General features: G+C 47.3%; 1 long non-coding RNA gene across 2 annotated transcripts in view; it reads right to left on the reverse strand.

The window, feature by feature from the left end:
• Positions 1-73: 73 nt before the first annotated feature.
• LOC124512548 (uncharacterized) overlaps positions 74-22,005 on the reverse strand; it is a 29,101-nt gene continuing 7,169 nt past the window's right edge. Inside the window, exon 3 of one of the 2 annotated variants that reach the window (XR_006962149.1) lies at positions 74-2,976. This is a non-coding gene — a long non-coding RNA (uncharacterized LOC124512548). Of the gene's footprint in view, positions 2,977-20,712; positions 20,924-22,005 lie in introns of those variants that run through there. The other variant, XR_006962150.1, reaches the window with a different exon arrangement.

Consider the following 22,005-nt stretch of genomic DNA (forward strand, 5'->3'; position numbering starts at 1 on the left):
TCGGCGACGTGGCCAGTCTGAACGGAAATGTGTTGTAAGTATGAAAGTTTGGGTACCGAGCACACAGACAAGAGAAAGGAAAATCTCTCTTTAATAATTCCATATGATTTGAGAATTGAAATAATAGTTTGGTTACACGGGGTGAAAAAGAAATACATCATTAGACAATTCACTTGTCGCTTTTTGTAGGTTTTGTATGTTCTTTTAATAGGCAGTGATCAGAAAATTTTAAATTACGCGTGGGTCCCTCAGTATGTTTTTTATCAGATAGCACTGCTGTAGCTCATCTTTTCTTCTCTCTCTCTTTGCTCTATTATCAGGAAAAATGTCTCATGCCTCCTTTCCCTTCTGCCATTGTCCTCGCTGCCTAGGGTTACTCCTGCCCCGAATCCTGTTGTGATAGTACCAATATTCTGCATAATGACTATGAGGCCATTGGTGAAACCCTACATTCTCTGCTGCTCCCTTCCTTACAAAATACATCCCTGCAGCTTCTTGTTCCAACATGTCTCTGCTCACTCCGTCAGGCCGTCCCCGCTGCCTGCCACTCCGGGGGGCGGACTCAACGTTCTCCCGGGTGAGTGGTCATCTCAAGGCCAAACTCACGAGGGGAAAGGCTGAAGCCAGACCCATTGCACCCCCTCCAATCCTTCTGTGGAAGGAAATGCCCTGCCTTTCTCCTTCACCATTTTTCAAACCTCTAAAAAGTTGTACGTAATTATCGCATACAATGGATGAGCTTGGAGATAAGTGTTCCCCTATGAAACCATGACCGCAATCTATGTCATAAACCTATCCATCACCACCACAGGTTTCCTCCTGCCCTCTTATTTATTACTATTATGACTATCATTTAAGATAAGAACAGTCAACGTAAGATCTGCCCCCAGCAGGTTTTTAAGCATACAATGGAGTACTGTTAACTATAAACACCAGGCAGTACAATAGATCTCTAGGACTTATTCATCTTGCATAACTGAAACGCCGTACCCTTTGGCCAATGCCTTCCTGTTTCTTCCTCCTGCAGCTCCTGGCAACCACCATTTCACTGTCTGATTCTAAGAGTTTGACAATTTTAGATTCATCGTATGTGTCATATTTGTTTTTATGGAAACCAGTATAGTATTTCCTCAAAATAACCTAAAACTAGAACTTCCCTGTGATACACCAATCCCACTTCTGGTTATATAGCCAAATAAATTAAAATCAGGATCTCAAAAGGATACCTGAACTCCTATACTCATTGCAGCGTTATTCACAATGGCCAAGAAATGGAAGCAACTTACATGTCCATCGACAGATAAATGGATAAGGAAAACAAGGTGCACACATACAATGGAATGCCATTCAGCCTTAAAAAGAAGGAAATTCTTCCATGTGCAACAATACAGAAGGATCTGGAAGGCATTGTGCTAAGTGAAATAAGTCTCCACCACCTTGGACCTGAGGTGAGATAAACACTCGTCAGTTCAAAGAGTAGTTTCCTCCGCCAGAATCCTCTGACTGTGTCCATGCTGTTTTGTCCTTTGTGACTCACTTAACCATTAGAACTGGCTGGGGGCCTGATTGACTTACCCACTCATTATTTGGCAAACACCTATTCTGCATCTCATAAATACCAGCTACTGAGCTAATAATGGCTGGGGATGAAAGGGTAAGCTTGATAGGACATTTGGCCTCAAGGAACCAGAAGCTAATTGAGAAAAGAGGCTCACAAACACAATATTGTAAAAGGTGGCGGTGTCATCGGAGATCACCACAGGGGCAGGGGACACCTAAGACATCCTGAGGAGTAAAAGGGAAAGCTCCCCAGTGATGTGTTGGGATGGGCATGAAGAAAGTATAGGACTTAACTAGGGCTTACCATCTTCATCACCACCATCATCATCGTCATCGTCATCATCATCATCCTCTTAAAGGAAGAGGAAAGGCATGCCTAGCCAAGGAAACGTGAACTGAAAATGCATGAGCTTCAACAAAAGCATTCACAATTTCGGAACCAAAAGTACTTTGACGATGTCGGTTGGCAGTGGGCATGGTGGGGAAGAGCAGAAAAAAAGAATGAGAAGCAGGCACGAACCAGCTCATGGAGACTCATAGACCAAGCTTAGCAATTCATCTTTAGACCTAAACACAGTAAGGAGCCACACGTGGGGCTCATAAAGGTACATGAAACGGTCAGCCTCGCATTATCGTATGATGGCTTTGGGACCCAAAGACGAGGAATCCAATTGCTCTGATCCTAATATGGAAAGCAGACCAGCCATGCGTCCACAGATTCAAACGGGTTTGTCTTAGAGATTCACCTGCCAGGTATTTCCAGTTTATCTGCTTCCTTGTTACCGGAAGGAGGTGCCTCCTGGGGGTTCAGGGATTGTCTGTGATATTATTTCCCACAGTCCTAACAGGCAGAAAAGATTGTATCTATGTTTCTCCTCCTTGATGATGAGGGCAAAGGTGCCGGGTCCGGCAGGTGCTTTGGGGAACCAGAGCAGACTGGGGGGATCTGTCCTTTCCAGCCCCAGAGAGACTGGTTTGGTTCAGGGACCCCTGGGGCCCTGTCTGAAAAGTGGCTTTTCTCATTTCCCTTTGATCAGGCAGTTCATGGCATATTTGGAAGGACAAGGAATGATTTGTCTTGCACATGTGTTTTCACTTATTCCTTAAAGGCAGAGCTAAAACATTAAGCAAGGATACAATAAAGTCTAGTGGACAGACCATCTTCAAACAGTCTCAAAGGGTATATCTGAGATAAGCTCATCTATTTGCAATCCATATTTTTAAAATAGCTTGTGGAAACTACAGCATGATAAAATTTCAATTGAGTAAATAAGGATGAAAGCAAAATAAAACGATGCGAGGCATGCGGTCAGTTCTGGAAAAAGTTGCCATAAATTTCTGAATAATTCACGAAGGACGAGGGCTGTCGTTTATTCTTGAGCTTCCTAGTAGCCAGTGGAACAAGGCACAGTGTCCCTATGGGAAAGGGTGGAATGGAAGAATATTTACTTTTAGAGTTATTGCTAAGAGAAACCACACTGATAGTTCTTCATAAAACGTATACCTTGTAATTGAGTGAACAATGCCTTTAATAATACCCTGACCACGATCACATTACAGGTTTTAGAGGATTATTTAAAAATGATATGAGCCCCTCATTTAGATAGCATCCCCTGAGCACCTTTGATGTCCAAGTGTGGTCAACTCCAACAATGTGCTTAAATATATACTGTCCTTTCCTGTGCAATGCCCACCCATCCCATGAGCACGCACGCTGCCCAATACCATCGATAACCAGTTACATCACACGATAATGCTTTGGCCAATAAAATAACAGTGAGAATGATTTATGCCACTTCCTAGTGGAGGTCCGAGACTGGTTGTATGGTTCTGTTGTCACTCTCCTCCCTGTGTCTTGAGAAGTTCAAGTGTCAGAAAGGGACCACACATTCAGTCTGGATTCCAGTCTGGTGGCAAAAGGGGTGTTGGTATTGACCTGCAATTAAACACGTGTGAGCAAAAGTCAACCTTTGTTGTGGTAGCTCCTGAGACTCTCAGGCTATTTGTTACTCCGGCATGACCTGATAAGAGCTGACTGATGCTGCTTTATCAGTGCCTTGGGAGAACACGGAGATACAAAAGATAGAATCCCTACCCTCTGAGAACCCGCAACTTAGTGGAGTAAGTCAAAAGTAGATAATTAAAAATAGGACAGAGGCTTTAAGTGCCACTTTCTATTCACAAGATATCAGGGGACTGAAGTTAGCATGCAGGAAAAAGGAAGTTTCACTCAAAGAAACTGAGGAAACTGAGGCTTGTCTCAAAGAGGAAAAGTCAGTAAATGGCAGAACTGAGATTTGAGTCCCAGTCTTGTGGCCCCAAAGCCCACGTCTCTTTGTGCCACATGCCCCACATGTACAGACATATAGTGGACGGTTTGCCTGCTATGCTAATGACTATGAACCTCATCAGTGTGCCATGGAAAGCTGCTGAAGGCTTTTGAAGTTGGGAGGAGGGTAACCCTTACCTGGTGTGTGTTTCAGGAAGATAATCTCATCAATCATGGAAAGGACAGCCTGGGTATGGAGATCAGGAGCAAAGAAAAGGTAGAGTTCAATGGCGACAATTCCGTACATTGGTAGCCAAATAGTCCATATAGTTATCTCAAGGGGTAAGTTGACTGCAATTGACCTTGCCAATGTCTACCCAGAGGCTCCATAGGCCTTATGGAGAATAATTTTTGGAGTCGTTTGAAAGCAGAACAATAGTAACGACCAGTGTGGTGAGCCAGCTCCTCCCCCCACTTAGGGAAGTTTGCATGCCTGCGTATCTGAGACATGGAACGGGATCTTATCGGCACGGCTTTCCATCTTGTAGTTATAACACTTCATCCTTATTAGTCAAGTAGGCTAAGCCTAACCAAGTTCGTTTTGTCCATGTCTTGGACCATCTACTCGATGGGAGAAAAATGTTGAAATAGAATGAAAAACATGGGTCTCGGCACTTGGTGGCTTTCCTTGGACCGCTTTTAGGAGTTTTCCAAGGGAAGAGCAAGTGAACCTTGCATATGCTCTCTTGAGATCTGTTCTGTGACACTGTGGAAAGAGCCCAGCCCTCAAAAAGGAGGAAACAGGACAGAAGGTTCAACACAAAAACATAAACAGAGGGAGAGGAGAAAAGAAAGGAGGGAAATTTTAGCAATTGTATGGGTGGGAGTAATCTAATGGGAGTAAAAGAAAGGAAGGGTTCTGTCAGTTGGTGGGGTCCTAATAATGACTTATATAAACGGTCAGCCATTATTCCTGCAAAGTCAAATTCTGTGGATGGCATTGACGTGGTGAAAAGAATAAACAGCTTCTTTTAATGTTAGGTAGCTTTCATCCCCTAAATAAAGAATCTGAACACAACTCCCATGGAAGAACGGTATCTGCCACACAGTAAGTAAGTGCCAAGTAAATATTTGTTGTTGGATGCGTGAGTGAGCTGGGCGCAAGAGGGCTTCTAGAAGCCATCCTGAGCCAAAAGAGTGGTACCATCTTGTGGCATTCTTAAGACCATCTCTTGAGGACCACCCTGGATACCCTAAGGCAGCAGCTTGGTAATTCAAGGGTAGCAGTTCTCAAGGAAATTAGACCAAGAGCAGTCAATTAGATTTCCCTTTGAACGTGGCTCAATTTCACCTTCAGGCATTTTCACAGCAAAGGGTCAGGCCTCTGACCTCTGAAACATACAATCACTTCTCCTGGCAAAGGGTTCTTTGACTCGACAATTCGAACTTAGCTCAAAAAGAATTAGAGAAAGTGGAAAGATCACACACATTGAAACACCAGCTAATTACGCCTTCTTTCTCCTTCTTCATGTAGGGACATCAAAGACAGGTTTCTGGCTGTCAACAATTGATATGGGAAGAAGATTGCCTTGCTATTTCAGACCACTGTTTTGGTTCAGGCTAAGGGTCCAGCGATGGTAGAGATCCTTGGCCAATGGCAAGCTAAAGGGGGGAGGGCAGCCTGGATGGGCACAACCTTAATGATTTATTCTTGATGACTCTTTAGAAGCAAGATCAGAATGAATATTCTTTGGGAATTTCTCAGCTGACGACCAACCACTTGTATAGAACATCTGATAAGCAAATGAGATGTCTATTGTCAAGGAGAGGATGGAGTATAAGTGCCAATTTTGAGTGTATATTTGAAGATTCTAAGGAAAAATTAGGCTTATGGTATTTTAAAAGCTCTATTTTTGCAGAAGAGGTAATAAGCTTTGCTGGAAGTGATATACATCAACTCTTGTATTCAAGCCTCAGTGGGTGTTTCGAGGAGCACTCAGCCTCTTAACAGACAAGGTGTTGGAGCTTATGACAAGGTCTGTAATCAACTACACTAAGTATAGTATTGGTTTTCCCTCAGCATGAATTATTTCAAGGCAATGGACAGATATAAGCACGGCTCTTCATGAAAGAGACATTGACAATCAAACATTTTATAATTTTCAGAAATAAGTAGCCTGGCGTTAAACTCGGGCAGACACGTTTAGTGTGTTTTCCCTACAAGATGTCGAACAATTCTAATGGAATGACAGCAAAACAGATATCTGTGCTCATGGGTCGTAACTGCATTCTGTACTGACGTGGCAAGCATACTTTTTGTAGCTTCGTCAAAGACGAGAGACTGTGGAAGCTTCTTTTTGCCAGCTTTAAATTCTGTACAGTGTTTCCTGGGCAATCTAATATTTTCAAAGCTCAAAATTATTATAAAAAAATCCATGATGAACAAAATGTCAAAATTATTGAATAGAAGCAGGATGTACATGATAAATTGGGGTGAGGTAAGAAAGGTGACTCATGCATGTATAATTAGATCCTGACTTCACTTAAAACTTTGATATTTTGTTCACTGTGGCTTTTTGGCATTAGTTTTGATGTCTTAAGTATTGCATTAAAATGTCACCTGCTGGGGCACCTGTGTGGCTCAGTTGGTTAAGTGCCTGACTCTTCGGCTCAGGTTATGATCTCACAGTTCGTGGGATGTGGCTCCACATGGGGCTCCGTGCCAACAGTGTGGAGCCTGCTTGGGATTCTCTGTCTCCCTCTCTCTCTGCTTGCATTCTCCCTCTCGAAATAAATAAACCTTTTAAAAAAAGTAAACAAAGCAAAACAAAACAGAAAAACCCAACACTTAAAAATATATTGCCTGCTTTGGTTACTGAGTTTTTTGTCACTCGGGTATACTGTGCACATTTAGAAAATACTTCACCCGATGTACCCTACTCCCCACCTTCCTGGGCATGCGTTTCAAGGTTACCCTACTTAGGGAAGCAAGTTGCAATGCTATCGAAGCCTCATATCCTCATGCTCCTGAAGCTCCAAGTTTGCTCCATCGCATTAAAAGACCTACATGTTTCAGAGATCTCTAACCATCCCATCCTTGGGGCTATGGCCTGAGTTTCACAGTCCTCTCCCATAAAGGGTCTCGTTTCAGTGTAGTGCAGGTTTTCTCATGCGGTTTCTTGACAAGATGTGAAAGATGTATTCCCAGAGCCCTTTGGGAATCTTGATTGTCTCAAAGAACAATCTGACAATCTGCTGTGACGTGCAATGGTATTTTTGTCATTGGTGAATCCAGAAAAATGTATTTTCTATTTTAGATGGGCATCCGTGTGCAGCGGGAAGGTATAGAACCGACAGAGGTCCCGTGCACTGGTCAGAAACCTAGACGTGGAATCAGAAGATGTGGTTGTTGATGGAGAACTGCCATGGTTTCACTGTAGGATTTCTTTCTCCATCTCCTCAGCGTTTTAAGGGCGAGACAAAGGTATTCTTGGATCAGAGGTCAGTCAACTATAGCTTAAAGGTCAAATGCAGCCCATCACCTGTTTTTGTATGCCGGCGGGCTAATAACGTTTTCTACAAAAATGTTTCAAAAAAATCAAAGGAAGAATAATGTGTCAGGACACACAGTGACCAGTGTATGAAACCTGAAAAATTTCGGTGTCCACAAATAAAGTTTTATTGGAACACAGGCATGGTCACTTGTGTTGTCTATGGCTGCTTACATTCTCCAACAACTAGGACTGAGTGGTTGCAATGAAGACTGTGTGTCCTACAAAGCCTAAAATACTTAAACACCTGCCTCATTATGAGAACAATTTCCTGACCTCTGATCAAGATCGTCCTCAATCTTGTTTCAGCTGTAAAAAGATGATAACCCAGGGGCGCCCGGGTGCCTCAGTTGGTTGAGTGTCTGACTCTCGATTCTGGCTCAGCTCATGATCTCACAGTTCGTGGGACGGAGCCCTGCGCTGGGCTCCATGCTGAGTGTGGAGCTTGCTCGGGCTTCTCTCTCTCCCTGTTTCTCTGTTCCTCCCTTCTCAAAACAAACAAACAAACATTAAAAAAAATAACAACCCAATCCACTTTTTGAGGCCAAAGTGGGTGACCCATTGCCCCTCCACTTCCCCAGTTGACCATGCTTTCTGAGCAGCACTTTAGGGGTCTACCTTTCTTATTTGTCAAACAGAGGGGAAAAGCCATTTTGTTTCACAGGGGGAAAAAAAATTAAAAGACCGTTTTTATTATAAAGACCAGTCATTAATATCATTTAATTGATTTAACTGATAGAGGAATGGATCTGTATGCTTTCACCTTCTAAGAAGAGGCCAGTAGAGCTGGTAGGAATATACATGTAATGCATTTACAATTCAAGTGGCAAGAAAATGACTAAATAGGTTCCCATGTGTATCTTTATGTTCACGCATTCAAGCAGAAAACTCTCTGGAAGTTAATTAAATTAATAATTCAGCCAACACATATTTATTAAGTATTTAAATTGCATGACACGCCGCTCTTTTCCTACATGCATACCAGCAAGGTAGAACACCATCTCTGTCTTCAGGGAGCTTACTGTCCAGGTGGGATGATAGGATTTCAATGCCGAACAAAAAGGGATCAACCAAATGGTCACATGCGGCCAGAAAGACTATTTGACGGGGAGGTGTATGTTCGGGGTTCAGCGCATGAGCCTCCATCACTGAGCACCGTGACGACAAGCAAGGATTTCTTCTCTCTGGGCTTCAGGAGGTGATGATGTCTATGTGAACAAAGGGTGTCTAATGTGTTATCGGGGGCTGGGTTGAAAGGTATCGGCTACGTAATCTATGAAGAGTTTGCTACGCCAACATAGTGGGCACGGTGCCCAATACAAGGACGACAGGGACAGGTCCTTGGGGGAGGGAATGTCCCATAAGGGAAACAGAGATGTACGTGGATAGCGATAGCCGCGTGGAGGAAATGCACGGACAGAGATCAACACAGGGGGACACAGAAGCCCAGAGAAGGAACACCTGAGGTTAGGAGAGCTTTTCTGAAGGCAGCAGTGGCCGAGATCCAACAGAAAGCTTAAAAAGAGATGGTGTGGATGATGTGGTGGAAGATTTTTCTTGCGGAAGGTGACGACCTGAGCAAAATCGGGGAGACAGCCCCAACACCTGATGGAAGTAAAGAGACGAAATACACCATAGCATGTGTAGGGAGGTGTTCATGTGTTCAGTCGTGTCCCTGGACACTCATGGAGCCTCTGGGGGCACTGTGGAGGATGAAGCAAAGTCTTCAACCCTCAAGAACTTGCGTCCTAGCAGAGAAGACAATCGACAGGCAGATAGTGTGATTTCAAGTAGAGATGACCGTTATAGAGAAAAATAAAATGAGCAATGGAGGTGGAATGATTGTTCTAGATGAGTGGTCTGGAAAGGCCTGTCTGGGGAGGTGAAGTGATATAATAATTAAAAATTCATAATAGGGACACCTGGGTGGCTCAGTTGGTGAAGTGCCCGACTTTGGCTCAGGTCACGATCTCACATGTTGTGAGTTCAAGCCCCGCATTGGGCTCTGTGCTGACAGCTCAGAGCCTGGAGCCTGTTTCGGATTCTGTGTCTCCCTCACTCTCTCTGCCCCTCCCCAGCTCGTGCTCTGTCTCCCTCTCTCAAAAACAAAGAAACATTAAAAAAAAAATGATAATAGCACCTCAGAACAAATGACAGTTGTGGGGCAGATTACACAGGGTCTTGAGCCTGGACTGATTTGGATGCTGTTCACGGGTCAGTTTTTAATGATAAAACAAGGTGGGATATCTGTGAGGAAGGTGGAGGCAGAAGACCACCGAGGGTGGCAGAGGTAGTCAGCCGTGGGGCGAGCCAGCTCCCCGGGTGTGGTAAAGCAGGGACCCTGGGGCGTGGAGGAGAAAGTGAGCGGTTTACTCAGCCTGGCAAAGCGCTTGTGTCAGACAGAGTGAGAGCAAAGTGCATGTGACTGTAGAGCCTCCCTAGAAGGCTTGGATGCCCCAAAGAAAAGAAGTGCTTCCAAGTGCCCGGTCCCTTGGTTTCTTGACAGGATGGGGATAGTGCTTACACAGGAGCATGTGGGGTCTAGCCAGCTTTGGGGAATTGTCTGCCTGTCACCTTTTCTGGCTCACTGAGGTCAAAATTGCCAGGGATATCGCGGGTGGGGAGAGCAGAGGAAGGGGTACCTCTCACAGAGGGGCTACATTTATTAAGATGCCCTCAGGATGGCACAGGAAGGGAACAGCCTGATCGCTCTTCTTTTCCCCACTTCAAGAACCAGAAGGTGCACAGTAACTTCTAGGGTTTAACGCACTTCCATCACTAGGCTCCTTGCTGAGAACCTTCCATTTCTTGTATCACTTTAGTTGGTCTGAGAAATCCTTGCTCCCAGCTGATCATGTAACTGGGTTCTATGGTCTAGGTAGTAATGTGGAGGGCTGTCCTGAGGAGGGGGAAGCCGGGACGCTAACTGCCACCCAGAAGCCTCCAAAGGTGGGTAAAACTCTTTGGGGGTTTGCCTCTAAATCACTCACTTTTTACAAGAATTTACTGTAAAGGGCATTGGTGAGCACCTACTGAATACCAAGGGCCGCGTCCCAGATATTTGGGTGACTCAGTGCTCAGTAAATAGCTGTTGGGTTAATTGAAGCACGTGTTCCTTACCCACCCATGTAAGTTGCTAGGTTGACCTAAGGTCTTTCATTAAGTTAGATCCATGGAAATCTATCGATGTGCTGGACCACTTTGTCCAGTGCTTTGCCAAATCACCTCTGTTGAGTCGTGATTTGCTACATCTTTGTGTTTTACTGAGAGTCATTACGGAAAATAGTCCTGTGGAATTTGGTATGCGTTTATCCTAAAAGCTAGAGTTTTGGACTTTGTCCATGATGCTAACGAACTCTCCCCCAGGATTTGGGATGTGCCCTTTTTGCTTAAAAACAACACAAAAATACAGGCACAGGTTGACAGGCAGGCATATTGTCCCCTTGTCTTGGCTGCCACGAACTCAGGTTGGAGTTGGAGCTCAGGTGGAATGATACCAAAAGCCCTGTTGGTGGCTGACGCTGTGTCCCCTCCTCCTTTTCATGATAGCAAACTTCCAATCCTGGCCATTCATCGTTTAACTTACGGCATGAGATTCCCTCAAACTCTTTCCCTGGTGGGTGTCCAAGAGCGGGGGTCTGTCAAAAATTAAAACAAATAAACACAATACTGTCTTCTGTGTGGTCTTTGTGCATGAGTTGATCCGGTGTTCTGAGCTAGACTCTACACTCCGGAGAGGAAGGGAAAGATTTCATGTTTTGTTCCTGTTGCCTGTGATCTCTAGAAAAATGATGAGCTCACAGTAAAAGCCTAATGAATGCTATTAATTGCTGAGCAATTTAACAGACATCTGATTTGCATCATGCTTTGTCCACCTTTTCGTTGGACATTGGCATGCCTGCCCTACCACACTATACCCCTTTTACCCTCATTCCACAGGTGAAGATAATACCCCAGCCCTGCCTTTCTTTCTGTTCAGGTGCAGACAAGGAATGGAGCTCCTGGAGGACAGAGATGACTTTACCTGTTTCACCTTGTTGACCTGTGTGCCCGGTCGATCATTTGGCACAGCGTAGGTGCTCAAAAACTATTTGTTGAGTGCTTTGTTCTGTCTGAAGATGAAGATAATGATAATCCTGCCACCTTCTGCCTATGTTAGAGAGGATCTATTTTTGATCCTGAAGTTTGCTTGGGAACTTTCATTCTTTGATTCAAAGGCATAACGCGAATTAATTTTCATGCATAATAGTCTTCATTGTATACCTGATGTTCTCTCCAGATCTTCCCAGACTCCGCCCATGCTGACATCTTGCTTGTGTTATTTAAGTGGTGCCCAGGGGGCACGGCTGCAGCTGACTTTCTGGCTGCTATAGCGCCAGTGTGGGGAATTGCAACGGCTTGCTCTGGGAATGCCGGGCTAGCTTCCTGGCAAATCCCTCTGGTGTGGTTTTCAGGTCTGTACTGGGAGGGTCTAGACACCCTGGAATTCTGTTGCCTTACATTCATTTAGTATTCCCTCCTCTCAAGTCCTAACCTCAGGACTGGCCTGGAGCAACCTCAGGAGATGATGGGTCACCGAGACAGCTGAGCTCAGCGTAGGACGTGGGCTCCCTGGCAGGTGTTGTTACTTCCGTGATGGCTGCACTATTTCTGTTTCTACAGATGACAAGCTCAGAGAAATCAGTGATTTGCCTGGGACTTGATACTTGTCTTTGGAAGACCGAAGATTAAAACCTCCATGGCTGCACAACCCCCAAACACAGAGTCTTTTCCCCACACCAGGAAATGGGCACAGATTTTCTCCTGCAGCCCCCAGCCTCGTATCCCCCATCATCCCCTCGTTACACTGTCGCGGGCATTGAACACTCATTTTCACTCTTGGTCAAAGGCAAGTGGGTAGTTAATTGATTCGTTCCTCTGTCCTCCTCCCAACCATTCCTCCCTCTGATCCCCCATTCCATCCACACCACTGGGAAAAACCAAGACCGTGAGTGCGTGTTATGCACCAACACTCAACGTTTACTCGGTACTCAGGATGGCGAAGGATAGAGTTGAAGGAAACACCACGTTTGCCCAGAAGAGTTTTATAATCTATTAGGTTGGGTTACGTGAAATTGACAGCACTTGATCATTCTCGACAATTCTGTAAAGTCGAGTCTAACGGTAGAACAAAAGGAAGAGAGCAATCACTTGGCGAGTGTGTGCCCCCAATCAGGCCCCGTGTTAGCCAATGTGGATGCAACAAGTGGCTCGTCTTTCACAGCAGCCTGTGAACCTCCCCACTGAAGAGCTGAGATTCAGAGAGGTCATGTCGCTTGGCCAAGGTCACTTTTAGGAAGTGTCAGAGCCGTGATTCTCATCCCCATTTCCTGGGCTCCGAAACCTGTGTCCACTTCACTGTTGTAGAAAAGGGAGGCCCTGCTCCTAGAATGATGAGGGCTCAGAGTGGGGGCTCAGTGGTGCTAGAGATCGTAGGCGCTGGGAAGTCGGCATTTGGGCTACTAATAATCAAGGGTGATAGCCAGAGTATTTTGGCGTCTGCAGAGCTTGGCCCCTGATCCAACAGAACTGACACTCAACCAATCAGAATGGAGGCTGGCTGGAATCCACTAGAAAGGCCTTAGAGAGGGTGAGCAACCTTGCTGCTAATCGAGGTGTTGCTGTTGTCCCTTTTCTGTCCGTCACTGTCTTACTAGCTTGATCGTTCAGCTAAATATCACTCTTTCCCCACCCCACGCATACTGCTGTGCACGTAGTTTCCTCTCTCTCCCATGTTGGGCTTGGCCGTGCCTTGGCCTAGCCACTGGAATGCCATTGGCATGATGCAGTCAGACACGTTAGATGTGCTTGCTCTTCTCTGGATGAGCCTCCATGTGCCTGGGGTGGTCACCAGTCCTCCGGGTCAGGGATCAAGAGAAAAACACATATGCTGAGGGCACACGAATCCCACATGCAGCCTGAAACCACACACAACCAACACGCAGCGTGCAGCCTGGCCGTTGAGATGAAGCAGGTCCAGCTCAACAAAACCACAGCGGACCTGAGGCCGGCGAGCCCGAGAAGAACTGCCCCGCGTTGTAAGTACTAAGCTGGGATGCTTGGTTTTGCAGCGTTGTTGTTGTGGCTGCTGATGGAGTCAGGCCTGTGAAGCCTGGAGCGTGCGGCCTCTGGGATTCCACAGCTCTTTGCTTGGACCCAAGCTCGGCCGCTGCTTGGCAGTGGGATCTCGGATCCCTTAACTTTAGACTCCGCATCTAAAAATGGTTGTGTTCCTTTTTATTTTCCTGCAGGACATTTGCTTTAGGCAGGAGTTTCAGACAGAGTGGTCATGACTGTGGTAACTGTGTTAATGCTGTCAACAACTAATACACAATGCTCTAACGCTAAAGTGATTATAGACACGGACAGTCACCGCCCTGGAAAGGAGCACTGATATTTCCTCTGCATCCCACGGAAGGCACTGTGACATTCTCTTATAGCTCCTGTTTGGAGTGGTGACCCCAGGGAGCGTTGGTGATAAAGGCTAAGAGGCGCAAACATCACCACAGAGAACATTTGTGATGCGAAACTCCAAGCCAGCATTTGGGGCAGGCTCTGTGGGTGGTATTGATAAATAATGATAATACAGATGGTAAATAAGAATATCAGTAATTGCCATAGCCTCTTTCGTATTTGGAGTGTCCCCCCGGGCCAGGTGCCCTGTATGCTTCATCTCATCTATTCTTTGTAATCACACTCTGGGGGAGGCATTCTTTTTTAACCCCCGTTTTCCAAATGTGAACAATAAGGCTCAGAGAGGTTAGTTGGTTTGTGTAAGACCGCACAGCTAGTAAGTGCTGGAGTGAGAGTATAATCTAAGCGTGACCCCGTGTCCTTCCAAGAGCACCTGAAACACTTTTATCATGGACTCAAGGTACATGTCCCCACAAAATTCACATGTTGACGGCCTAGGCCCAGCACGGCTATAATGGAGATGGGCCTCTAAGGAAGTAATTAAGGTTCTATAAGGCTCTAAAGGTGGAGACGTGATCCTCTAGACTCGCTGTCCTTTCAAGAAGAAACTCCAGAGCGCTTTCTGTCTCTCCCTCTTGATGTCTCTCTCTTTCCCTCCTCATGCTTGTGCCCAAGGAAAGGACACGGGAGGACAGAATGAGTGGCTGGCTGTCCACAAGCCAAGAAGAGAGCTCTCAACAGAAACCGAATCAGCCGGAACCCTGCTCTCGACCTTGCAGACTCCACAACAGTTAAAAAATAAATTTCTGTCACTTAAGCCACCCAGCCGGTGGCACTTTGTTACAGCAGTCTGAACAGACTAGCATAGCCTTAAAAACATTAAACACAGGGGGCACCTGCCTGGCTCAGTTGGTAGAGCATACAACCCTTGATCTCAGGTTGTGAGTTTGAGCCCACGTTGGGCATAGAGTTCACTTTAAAAATGACGGGGGCGCCTGGGTGGCTCGGTCGGTGAAACTTCCGACTTCAGCTCAGGTCATGATCTCGTGGTCCATGAGTGTGAGCCCCGTGTTGGGCTCTGTGCTGACAGCTCAGAGCCTGGAACCTGATTCTGTGTCTCCCTCTCTCTCCACCCCTTCCCTGCTCTCTCTCTCTCTCTCTCTCTCTCTCTCTCCCTTTCTCTGTCTCTCAAAAATGAATACACATTTAAAAATTTTTAAAAAATAGAAACATTAAATGCATGTATTCATTCTTGCACCCACCCTCCCCATACCACAAAAGGCACGGGAAGGGTCGACGTGTCCCAGTGTCCTCAACTCATGGTGGGGGGAGGGGGTGACTGACACACGGGTGGCAGCCAGCAACATCCGAGGAGCCAAGATTGACTTCAGCCTGACATCTTTTGCTCTAGAAAGAGTGTTATCCAGATTCTATGCATTTCACTCTTGTGGAGATAAGCGGTTTCTTCTTCTGTAAATAACTAATAATGAGCACTGGTATTCCCACCCCACCCCCCACCCCCGCATCGGAGCCTCCCTGAGACCTTGGAGATACCTAGGGTCCAACCTGGGTTCGATGCCATGCACCAGTGGCAGGATCACCAGTCACCCAGGGGAGGCGATGGAGGGGAAGACGAGAATGCCAAGGCCGGCCAGGCACCGTTCGCCTCAATGTTGGCATCTGCTGAAAAGCACACTTTGGGCCCAGCATTATCTGCAGCCCGTGTTATTGGACCTGGTCAGCCCCCTCGGTCTGGCAGAAAAAGCACAAAGGACAATACAGTCTAATTTCAAGCCGTACGGGACCAAAGAAGTCAAAGAAGGGCGAGGGAGAGGACCCAAGGCTGCCAGATGTCCATGGCAGGCTCCGGTCTTCTGGAGAAGGGCCTGGATGGGGTGCAGAGTCCGTGATAAACAGACGAGGCCAGCGTGCCTGCGCCTGTGATGTCTTAGTGTTTCTTGCTTGTGATGCTTCTATTTATAAACTTTGTGTTCTCAGATGGGACAGCGAGAGAGACTCCTTTCCTGGCATGTCAAGTGTTTCATTTCCTTCTTTTCACGTCTTTAAAATTGAGGACACACGCACCAGTGAGAGGCCCGGGTCACACCGTGATCGCCTGCAGCCCGCAGCGAGTTCATCGAGCTGGAGCTGGTTGAGAAGCAGAGGGGTCTCGGTCACCAAACGGAGGGGCCACAGGACACGGCCCAGGGGTTCTGTGAACAGCGAACATCAGAGCTCTTGTGGTCCACGGACCCTCGGAAAGACGCGTGTTCGCGGCGTGCGTACTCCTCGCGACGGTAACCATCAGGCGTGTGACGTCACATGCAGTCTGTGAGGTCAGGGCTGGCTGGGGACCATGCACGCGAGGGAACCCAAGTGAGAGTCTCTGAAGCCCTGCGTCCGAGCCCACGCGGCAGAGTCAGGCTGCAGCCAGGACCGTGGGACTCGGGTTCCACGTTCACCATCCCTCACCCACTGCAGACTCGCCTGGCAGCCGAGCGCGGCGGGGAGGGTGGCTCCGAGCACGAGGAGCCGAGCGTGTTTGTTGTGGCAGGAGGTTTAGGAGAAAAAAAAAAAAATGCGGAGCAGGAGTAATTACTTTACAGTGAAGGGTGCCAGGAGACAAACCAGAGGCGATAAAGGGACCAAGTATTAAAAGCAATGTCGAATGTAGGAGTGCCTCCTTTCTAGGGCCAAGGAGCCATCCCCGCGGCTCTGTGGGACGGCAAGGCTGTCACCGGGAGAAGGGGGTGGCCGTGGCTCTAGCAACCAGTCTTCAGACAAATGCCCTCTTCTGGTGACTGTTCACGCAGCCCCGGCCGGCAGCCAGGCGGCCTGAGACCCGAGCCTTCCAGATCCCGGCCGGATTTGCTCTCAGACACACGGCTCTGCCGAAGCAAACATCACTCCCCTCTCTTTGCCATCAGCCCCCCGACTGACAAGAGGTGAATCATCCTAAGAAGGGAAGATAGACCATTGTATACAGTTTGCTACCCCCCCCCTTTTCTAACCCCGAATAATACTCTCGATGTCATCTGTATATTTATGATAGCTCAAAGACATGGGTGTGTGGATCTAATTAAAAATGTGAAAGGGTTTAGCAGCCTGCTGCTTCTCTGCAACTCTCCGCTTGCCAAATCTTGGCAGCCGTGTTGAAACGGAGCCAAGCGCTTAGTGTTCGGCTGAACTAACGCCAGCCTGAGCGCTGCATTGTGGGGCCGGTGCCGGGAGGTGCTGCGTGAACTTGAGCTTGCACGGGGCAAGGCGCTGGGCAGAACCGGGGCCCCCGCCGTCCCCGGCCCGGGTTTCACCAGCGGCCTGCCTCGGGCCCAGCGCCTCCCCAGTGCCGGGAGGGGCCGTCGCCAGGCCACCTCGGAGGTGCGTCAGGGCTCCAAAGCTCTAGGTGGGAAATTGTCCCAACAGCCTTCGCTGTCATGTAGTTGAAATCAGGCCTCTTCCGCAGGAGAAACGGTCTTCAGCTTCCACTCGGCAGCTAGGGCCCGTGCTGACAGCTGTCTAATGATGCGTTTCTGTTGGGGTCCAGGAGTCTCCATTGTAAGTCGGAGCTTTGTTGATGCCTTGTCAATGGTTCTGGATCTTTTCTCCGCAGAGGCAGAGTCTAGCACAGTCTTTCCCAGACCCTAGCGTGCACACACATCACTCAGGGAAGCCTGTGACGATGCAGGCTTCCGATCCAACCGGGAAAGGGGAGAATTCATTCTGGAAGATCAGAACTTGCTAGGACTGCTTATATGCCCAGCTGTGAATTGAGACTCCAACGCTCATGCATTTGAGGTGGGTGGGCTTGGGGATCTCGAGTCAGGATGCCGGGGGAGACTCAGAGAGCTCTGTGTTCTCCTCAATATGTCGAAAGCTAAGTAAAACAAAAGCACGTCCAAGATGCGGATGAGTTTGGATTTCCTCAAAATGCATCAGCTACGGAAACATTCAAGAGGAAAAGGGCTTACTCTTTCTGTACAGAAACAATCCCCTGGAGAGAATGAAAATCCAGGTGAAGAAAGAGCTGCTAAGATATTTAGGGGGTGATATGTTGGGGGGTCGGGCAAGTACAGGATGAAGGAAGTTTTCATCATTTAATCTTATATCGTTGGGTGTTGTCGATTTTCCGTGGTCACGTATGATGATGTATTTCTTTGGTAATTAAAAAAAAAGAAGAAGAAAAAGCAAGACTGTCTGGTGTAGGGCACCTGGCGATGATCTGTCCCTAGGGTATAGGCCACTGTGTAAAGAGAACATGAACTGTGAACTCACTCCATCCTGGAATGGAATCTGGGCTCCAGCAAAGAGCTTAGGAAAAATTAGTCAACATTGCCCCACCTGCAGAATCGGGTAATGGGGCCTTTACTACAGTCGCTGCTGTGGGCACGAGAGACACATACGTGAAGTGGTTCATACCCAGGTGGCCTCCACGGGCGTCTTACAAAGCCAGAGCCCTCACCCCACGGGGCCGGGGCACCACCCCTGATAGAATTTCATCCTGGCAGACAGCTTCGAAGCACAAATACATTCTAAAATCTCTGGATGGGAGCTAATCACTTCGGAAGTCAGTGAGCCACCTCTCAGGATATCAGAGGAGCCTGGAAAAAAAAAAAAATGAGACCCTGGGGAATGGCAGAGAATTTTCTTCCTTTGCGAATGGCAAATTTAGACATATGAAAAGTTTAAAGTGACATGCCAAATAAATCCAAAGTCGTCATAATTTACCCAGCCACCTTTATTATGAGACAGTAAGATGCATAAAGTCAGTGCTATGGAGGGTGATGCAGGTCGTTTGGCCCACGTACAATTAGGAGGCTGATATTTGCTTAACGTCCAAAGTCGGCACTGCACGGCGCTCGCCTAGTGGTTGGGATTCCACAGGACGCACGGTTTCCATCACAGAGTGAGAGGTCATTTGCTACTGCAAAGAATCCTAGGGTTTTTCTAGGAAAATTCCACTCCAAGGGGCTCATTCCTAACATGTGGGCAGGTGACTGTCTAAACCACTGAGGGAAGACAGTCAAGGTAAACAGCTAATTAATTAAAGAAAACCTCTCTCTCCACCCCAGCCCTGAAAATATCCTGCGATTGAGACACACACACACACGCGCGCGCACACACACACACACACACACACACACACGTTTAAAAATGCTTCCAGGCCACCGGGTCCTCCAGCCCCACTGCCTGCGTTAATTAAAGTCTACAAACCTTAAACTCCCCCCCTCCCCACAATGTCTGTGCGACCACAGCCCCTCTACTCTTTCAGGCAACATTTGCTCCAACTGAATATTCCGGTGCTTTCGGGAACAACATTTAAAAATAAACCATTTTGGCACATTGTCAAAGTCTTGTCTAAATTCCTTCATGACAACCACCCTAAGTGAGATTTTGAAAGCCAAAGGGAGCTGGGGGCAGGGGGAAAAAAAGGAGTCCCCCGTGTAGAGTTATAATTTCAGACAACGCCAAATGAGGATGCATTTACTGATTCCCTCTCCCCCTGTCTAATTCTGGCGTGTGCAGGGGGGTAGCCTCACCCCACCCCTGACTCCCACCGCCTGCATTTCCTTTGTCCTCTATGTGGAGCCGGGCACGTGGGTTGTGGGTGAGGAGGCTCCTAAGTCCTGGGACACCTTTTGGCCCGTGGCCCGGGCTGGCCGCTGGAGAAAGAAGGGCTGGGCAGAGAAGAGGCCTCAGGCAGGTGTTAAAATGTTGTCCCTGGTCCTCCATAGCAATCACCGCAAAACACTCTCGTCTGCTCCATTCCGATCAACAACCTGCTCTCTCCTTGGTCTGTTGCTAAGAGACCAGCCTGTTGTTTACAAGATCCTCGGTGGCGTAGACTTCCATAATTTATAATTTATTATCTTAGTGTCAAAACTTGTGTTGGTTTTTATTTTATTTCACCATAGATCCAATAATTGTTAGATACAACAAAGGTCATACATCCGCCTGTGGCACCGTCGCTGCTCTGATAGCATCCCCGGCTGCCCCTAAGTTTAGGTGCCGCGGAAGAAAATGCTATTATAAACGGAAGATGAATATCACTTTTGTCCATTAACTTCATGCATTATATGACTGCTCAGGTCAATGGATTCCCTCAAGATTTGTTCACTGTTGAAAACATATTTCTGTCCAACCAAGAAGGAAATGAATTGAAATGATTTCAATTATCACAAGAAAGGAGTTGAGTCTTCTCGCCGGACACTTCAACACCCCCTCGCCCATCTTGCCGATCCCGTCCCCACAAAGTTCAGGGCCATGGGCATTTAACCAGTGGTAGAAAATACTCTCGAGCCATTGCTGGGCTTTGTGGGTACACATAAGAGCCTTTGGAAAGTATTCTCGACTCACAGCAAGTCAATCGATTCAGTACGGAAAAACGAAGAGTCATTTAAGGAAAACAGCTCAGTGGCAAGACACCCACTTAAAGCAGAAGAGAAACCGTGTATGTTTACAATCACAATCGCTGCTAACCTTTCGTGGACCAGACACAGGGCTGAGTGCTTAACCTGGAGCAACGGATATAAATCTCCCGACAAACCTATGAGGAAAGTTCTAGGAGTAGCCCCATTTTAGAGACAACATAATCAGGCCTTTGTGACCTTAGAGAAGTGACAGACCTAAGCCCAGGATGAGTGACCCTACAGGCATTGTTCTCAAAGGAATTAGAGGAAAAATCCAGCATGGGCTTAGCAGTCTGTCGTCTGTTTAAGAAGAGTTCACGGGCACGTGATGAAGCAGGGAAATTCACATAGGTTCCAAAACCATATCACCACATTATCTTTGTCTGCAGTCTTTGGAATCTCTCTAGAAACCACAGAGCATGAGAAATTTCTAGGAAGGGCATTTTATTTTCCCCATCAGAGGACCTGGCAAATTCTCATGGCATTTTACTGGGAATTAAATTTGTTGTTTCCAGAAAGTAATTATGGCAATGATCCACACTGGCATTTTTTACCGCTTCATTCCTACCTACCCCCTGCTGGCGATAGCACGCTGGGTCCCTGTCCAAGATATCACACCGAGGAAGGATCTTCAGGACCATCCCTGAAGATCCCCAGCTTCTTCTTCTTCTTTTTTATTTTTACTGAGATGGTGAAAAAAATATACATAAACAAACAGGCTCGAAACCATTGACCATAAAAGAAGCAGTCAGCCTCTTGATGACTTAACCGATTTCTCATACCTACTGGTTTTCTTCCCCCAAGCAAGGAGTTGACTCATGTAAAAGTGCAGACTCCTTGGCCATTGCAGACACACCACGAGTAACAGAAAGAGGTGTGCATATCCCTCAGGTCGTCTTCTGAGATCACCTCTCTGAGAACAGAGCCTGCTGAAGGTGCAGACGGGGTCCTGTTCATCTTGGTAACAGCATGAAACATGTGTCCATGGCTTACGGTTACAGATCAGAAGTTGTGGGTTCAATTCCCTGTCTGCCCTTTAGCAGGCCCTGTGAACTGAGGCAGGCCTGTTAACTCTTGGACTCCCGGTCTCTACGTTTGCAAAAACGGGGGTGATAATACCACCTTCTTTGCAAGGAAGACACAGTTAAAGTTAAACAGTGGACACCACCCAAAATCCGGCGGGGAGAAGACTATACAAAAGTTATTGGCAGCCCAGGGCCCAATAATGTGTCTGACAGAAGTTGCCTCTTGTTGCTTGTGTGTGTGGCTGGGAGCACGTTGTCGGGGTCCCTGCACCGACTCCGGCGAGCCCTGGGGATCCGGAGGTGAAAGGCTGCTTCCTCCTATCGATCGTTCAAGGTGTAATGGAGGAGACAAACATGAAGTCTACACCCACTGCTGTGGAGACCCAGATTGAGATGTGACCTTGGAAAATGCCATCTATGAGCCTCATTTTCTTATCCGTAACATAAGGGCATCACTGCCTTGTCAGCTTGAAAATGAAAAGAAGGATGCCACCTGCTATCTGTCACCCAGGAGGTACTCAGCAAATATGGCGGGAGGGGGACGTGGCACGCCCATGGCCCCTCTCAATGGCTACTTCTCCCCCAGCTTTTTACAGGGGATCCTAGAAGGAGAGGTGTTTCTTCACTAATAAGAATTGAAGGTAATCAGAGCACAGTCGCACCAGCCACCTGCGTGGGGTCTTCACCAAGGGCGGCGGAAACTGTCAGGCTGGTAATGCACACCACAGACTCCCTCTGCC

This window comes from Lynx rufus, unplaced genomic scaffold, assembly GCF_022079265.1.
Source record: "Lynx rufus isolate CCGP_SWC_20201006 ecotype Redwood Valley unplaced genomic scaffold, mLynRuf1.p SCAF_17, whole genome shotgun sequence".
Lineage (NCBI taxonomy): Eukaryota > Metazoa > Chordata > Mammalia > Carnivora > Felidae > Lynx > Lynx rufus.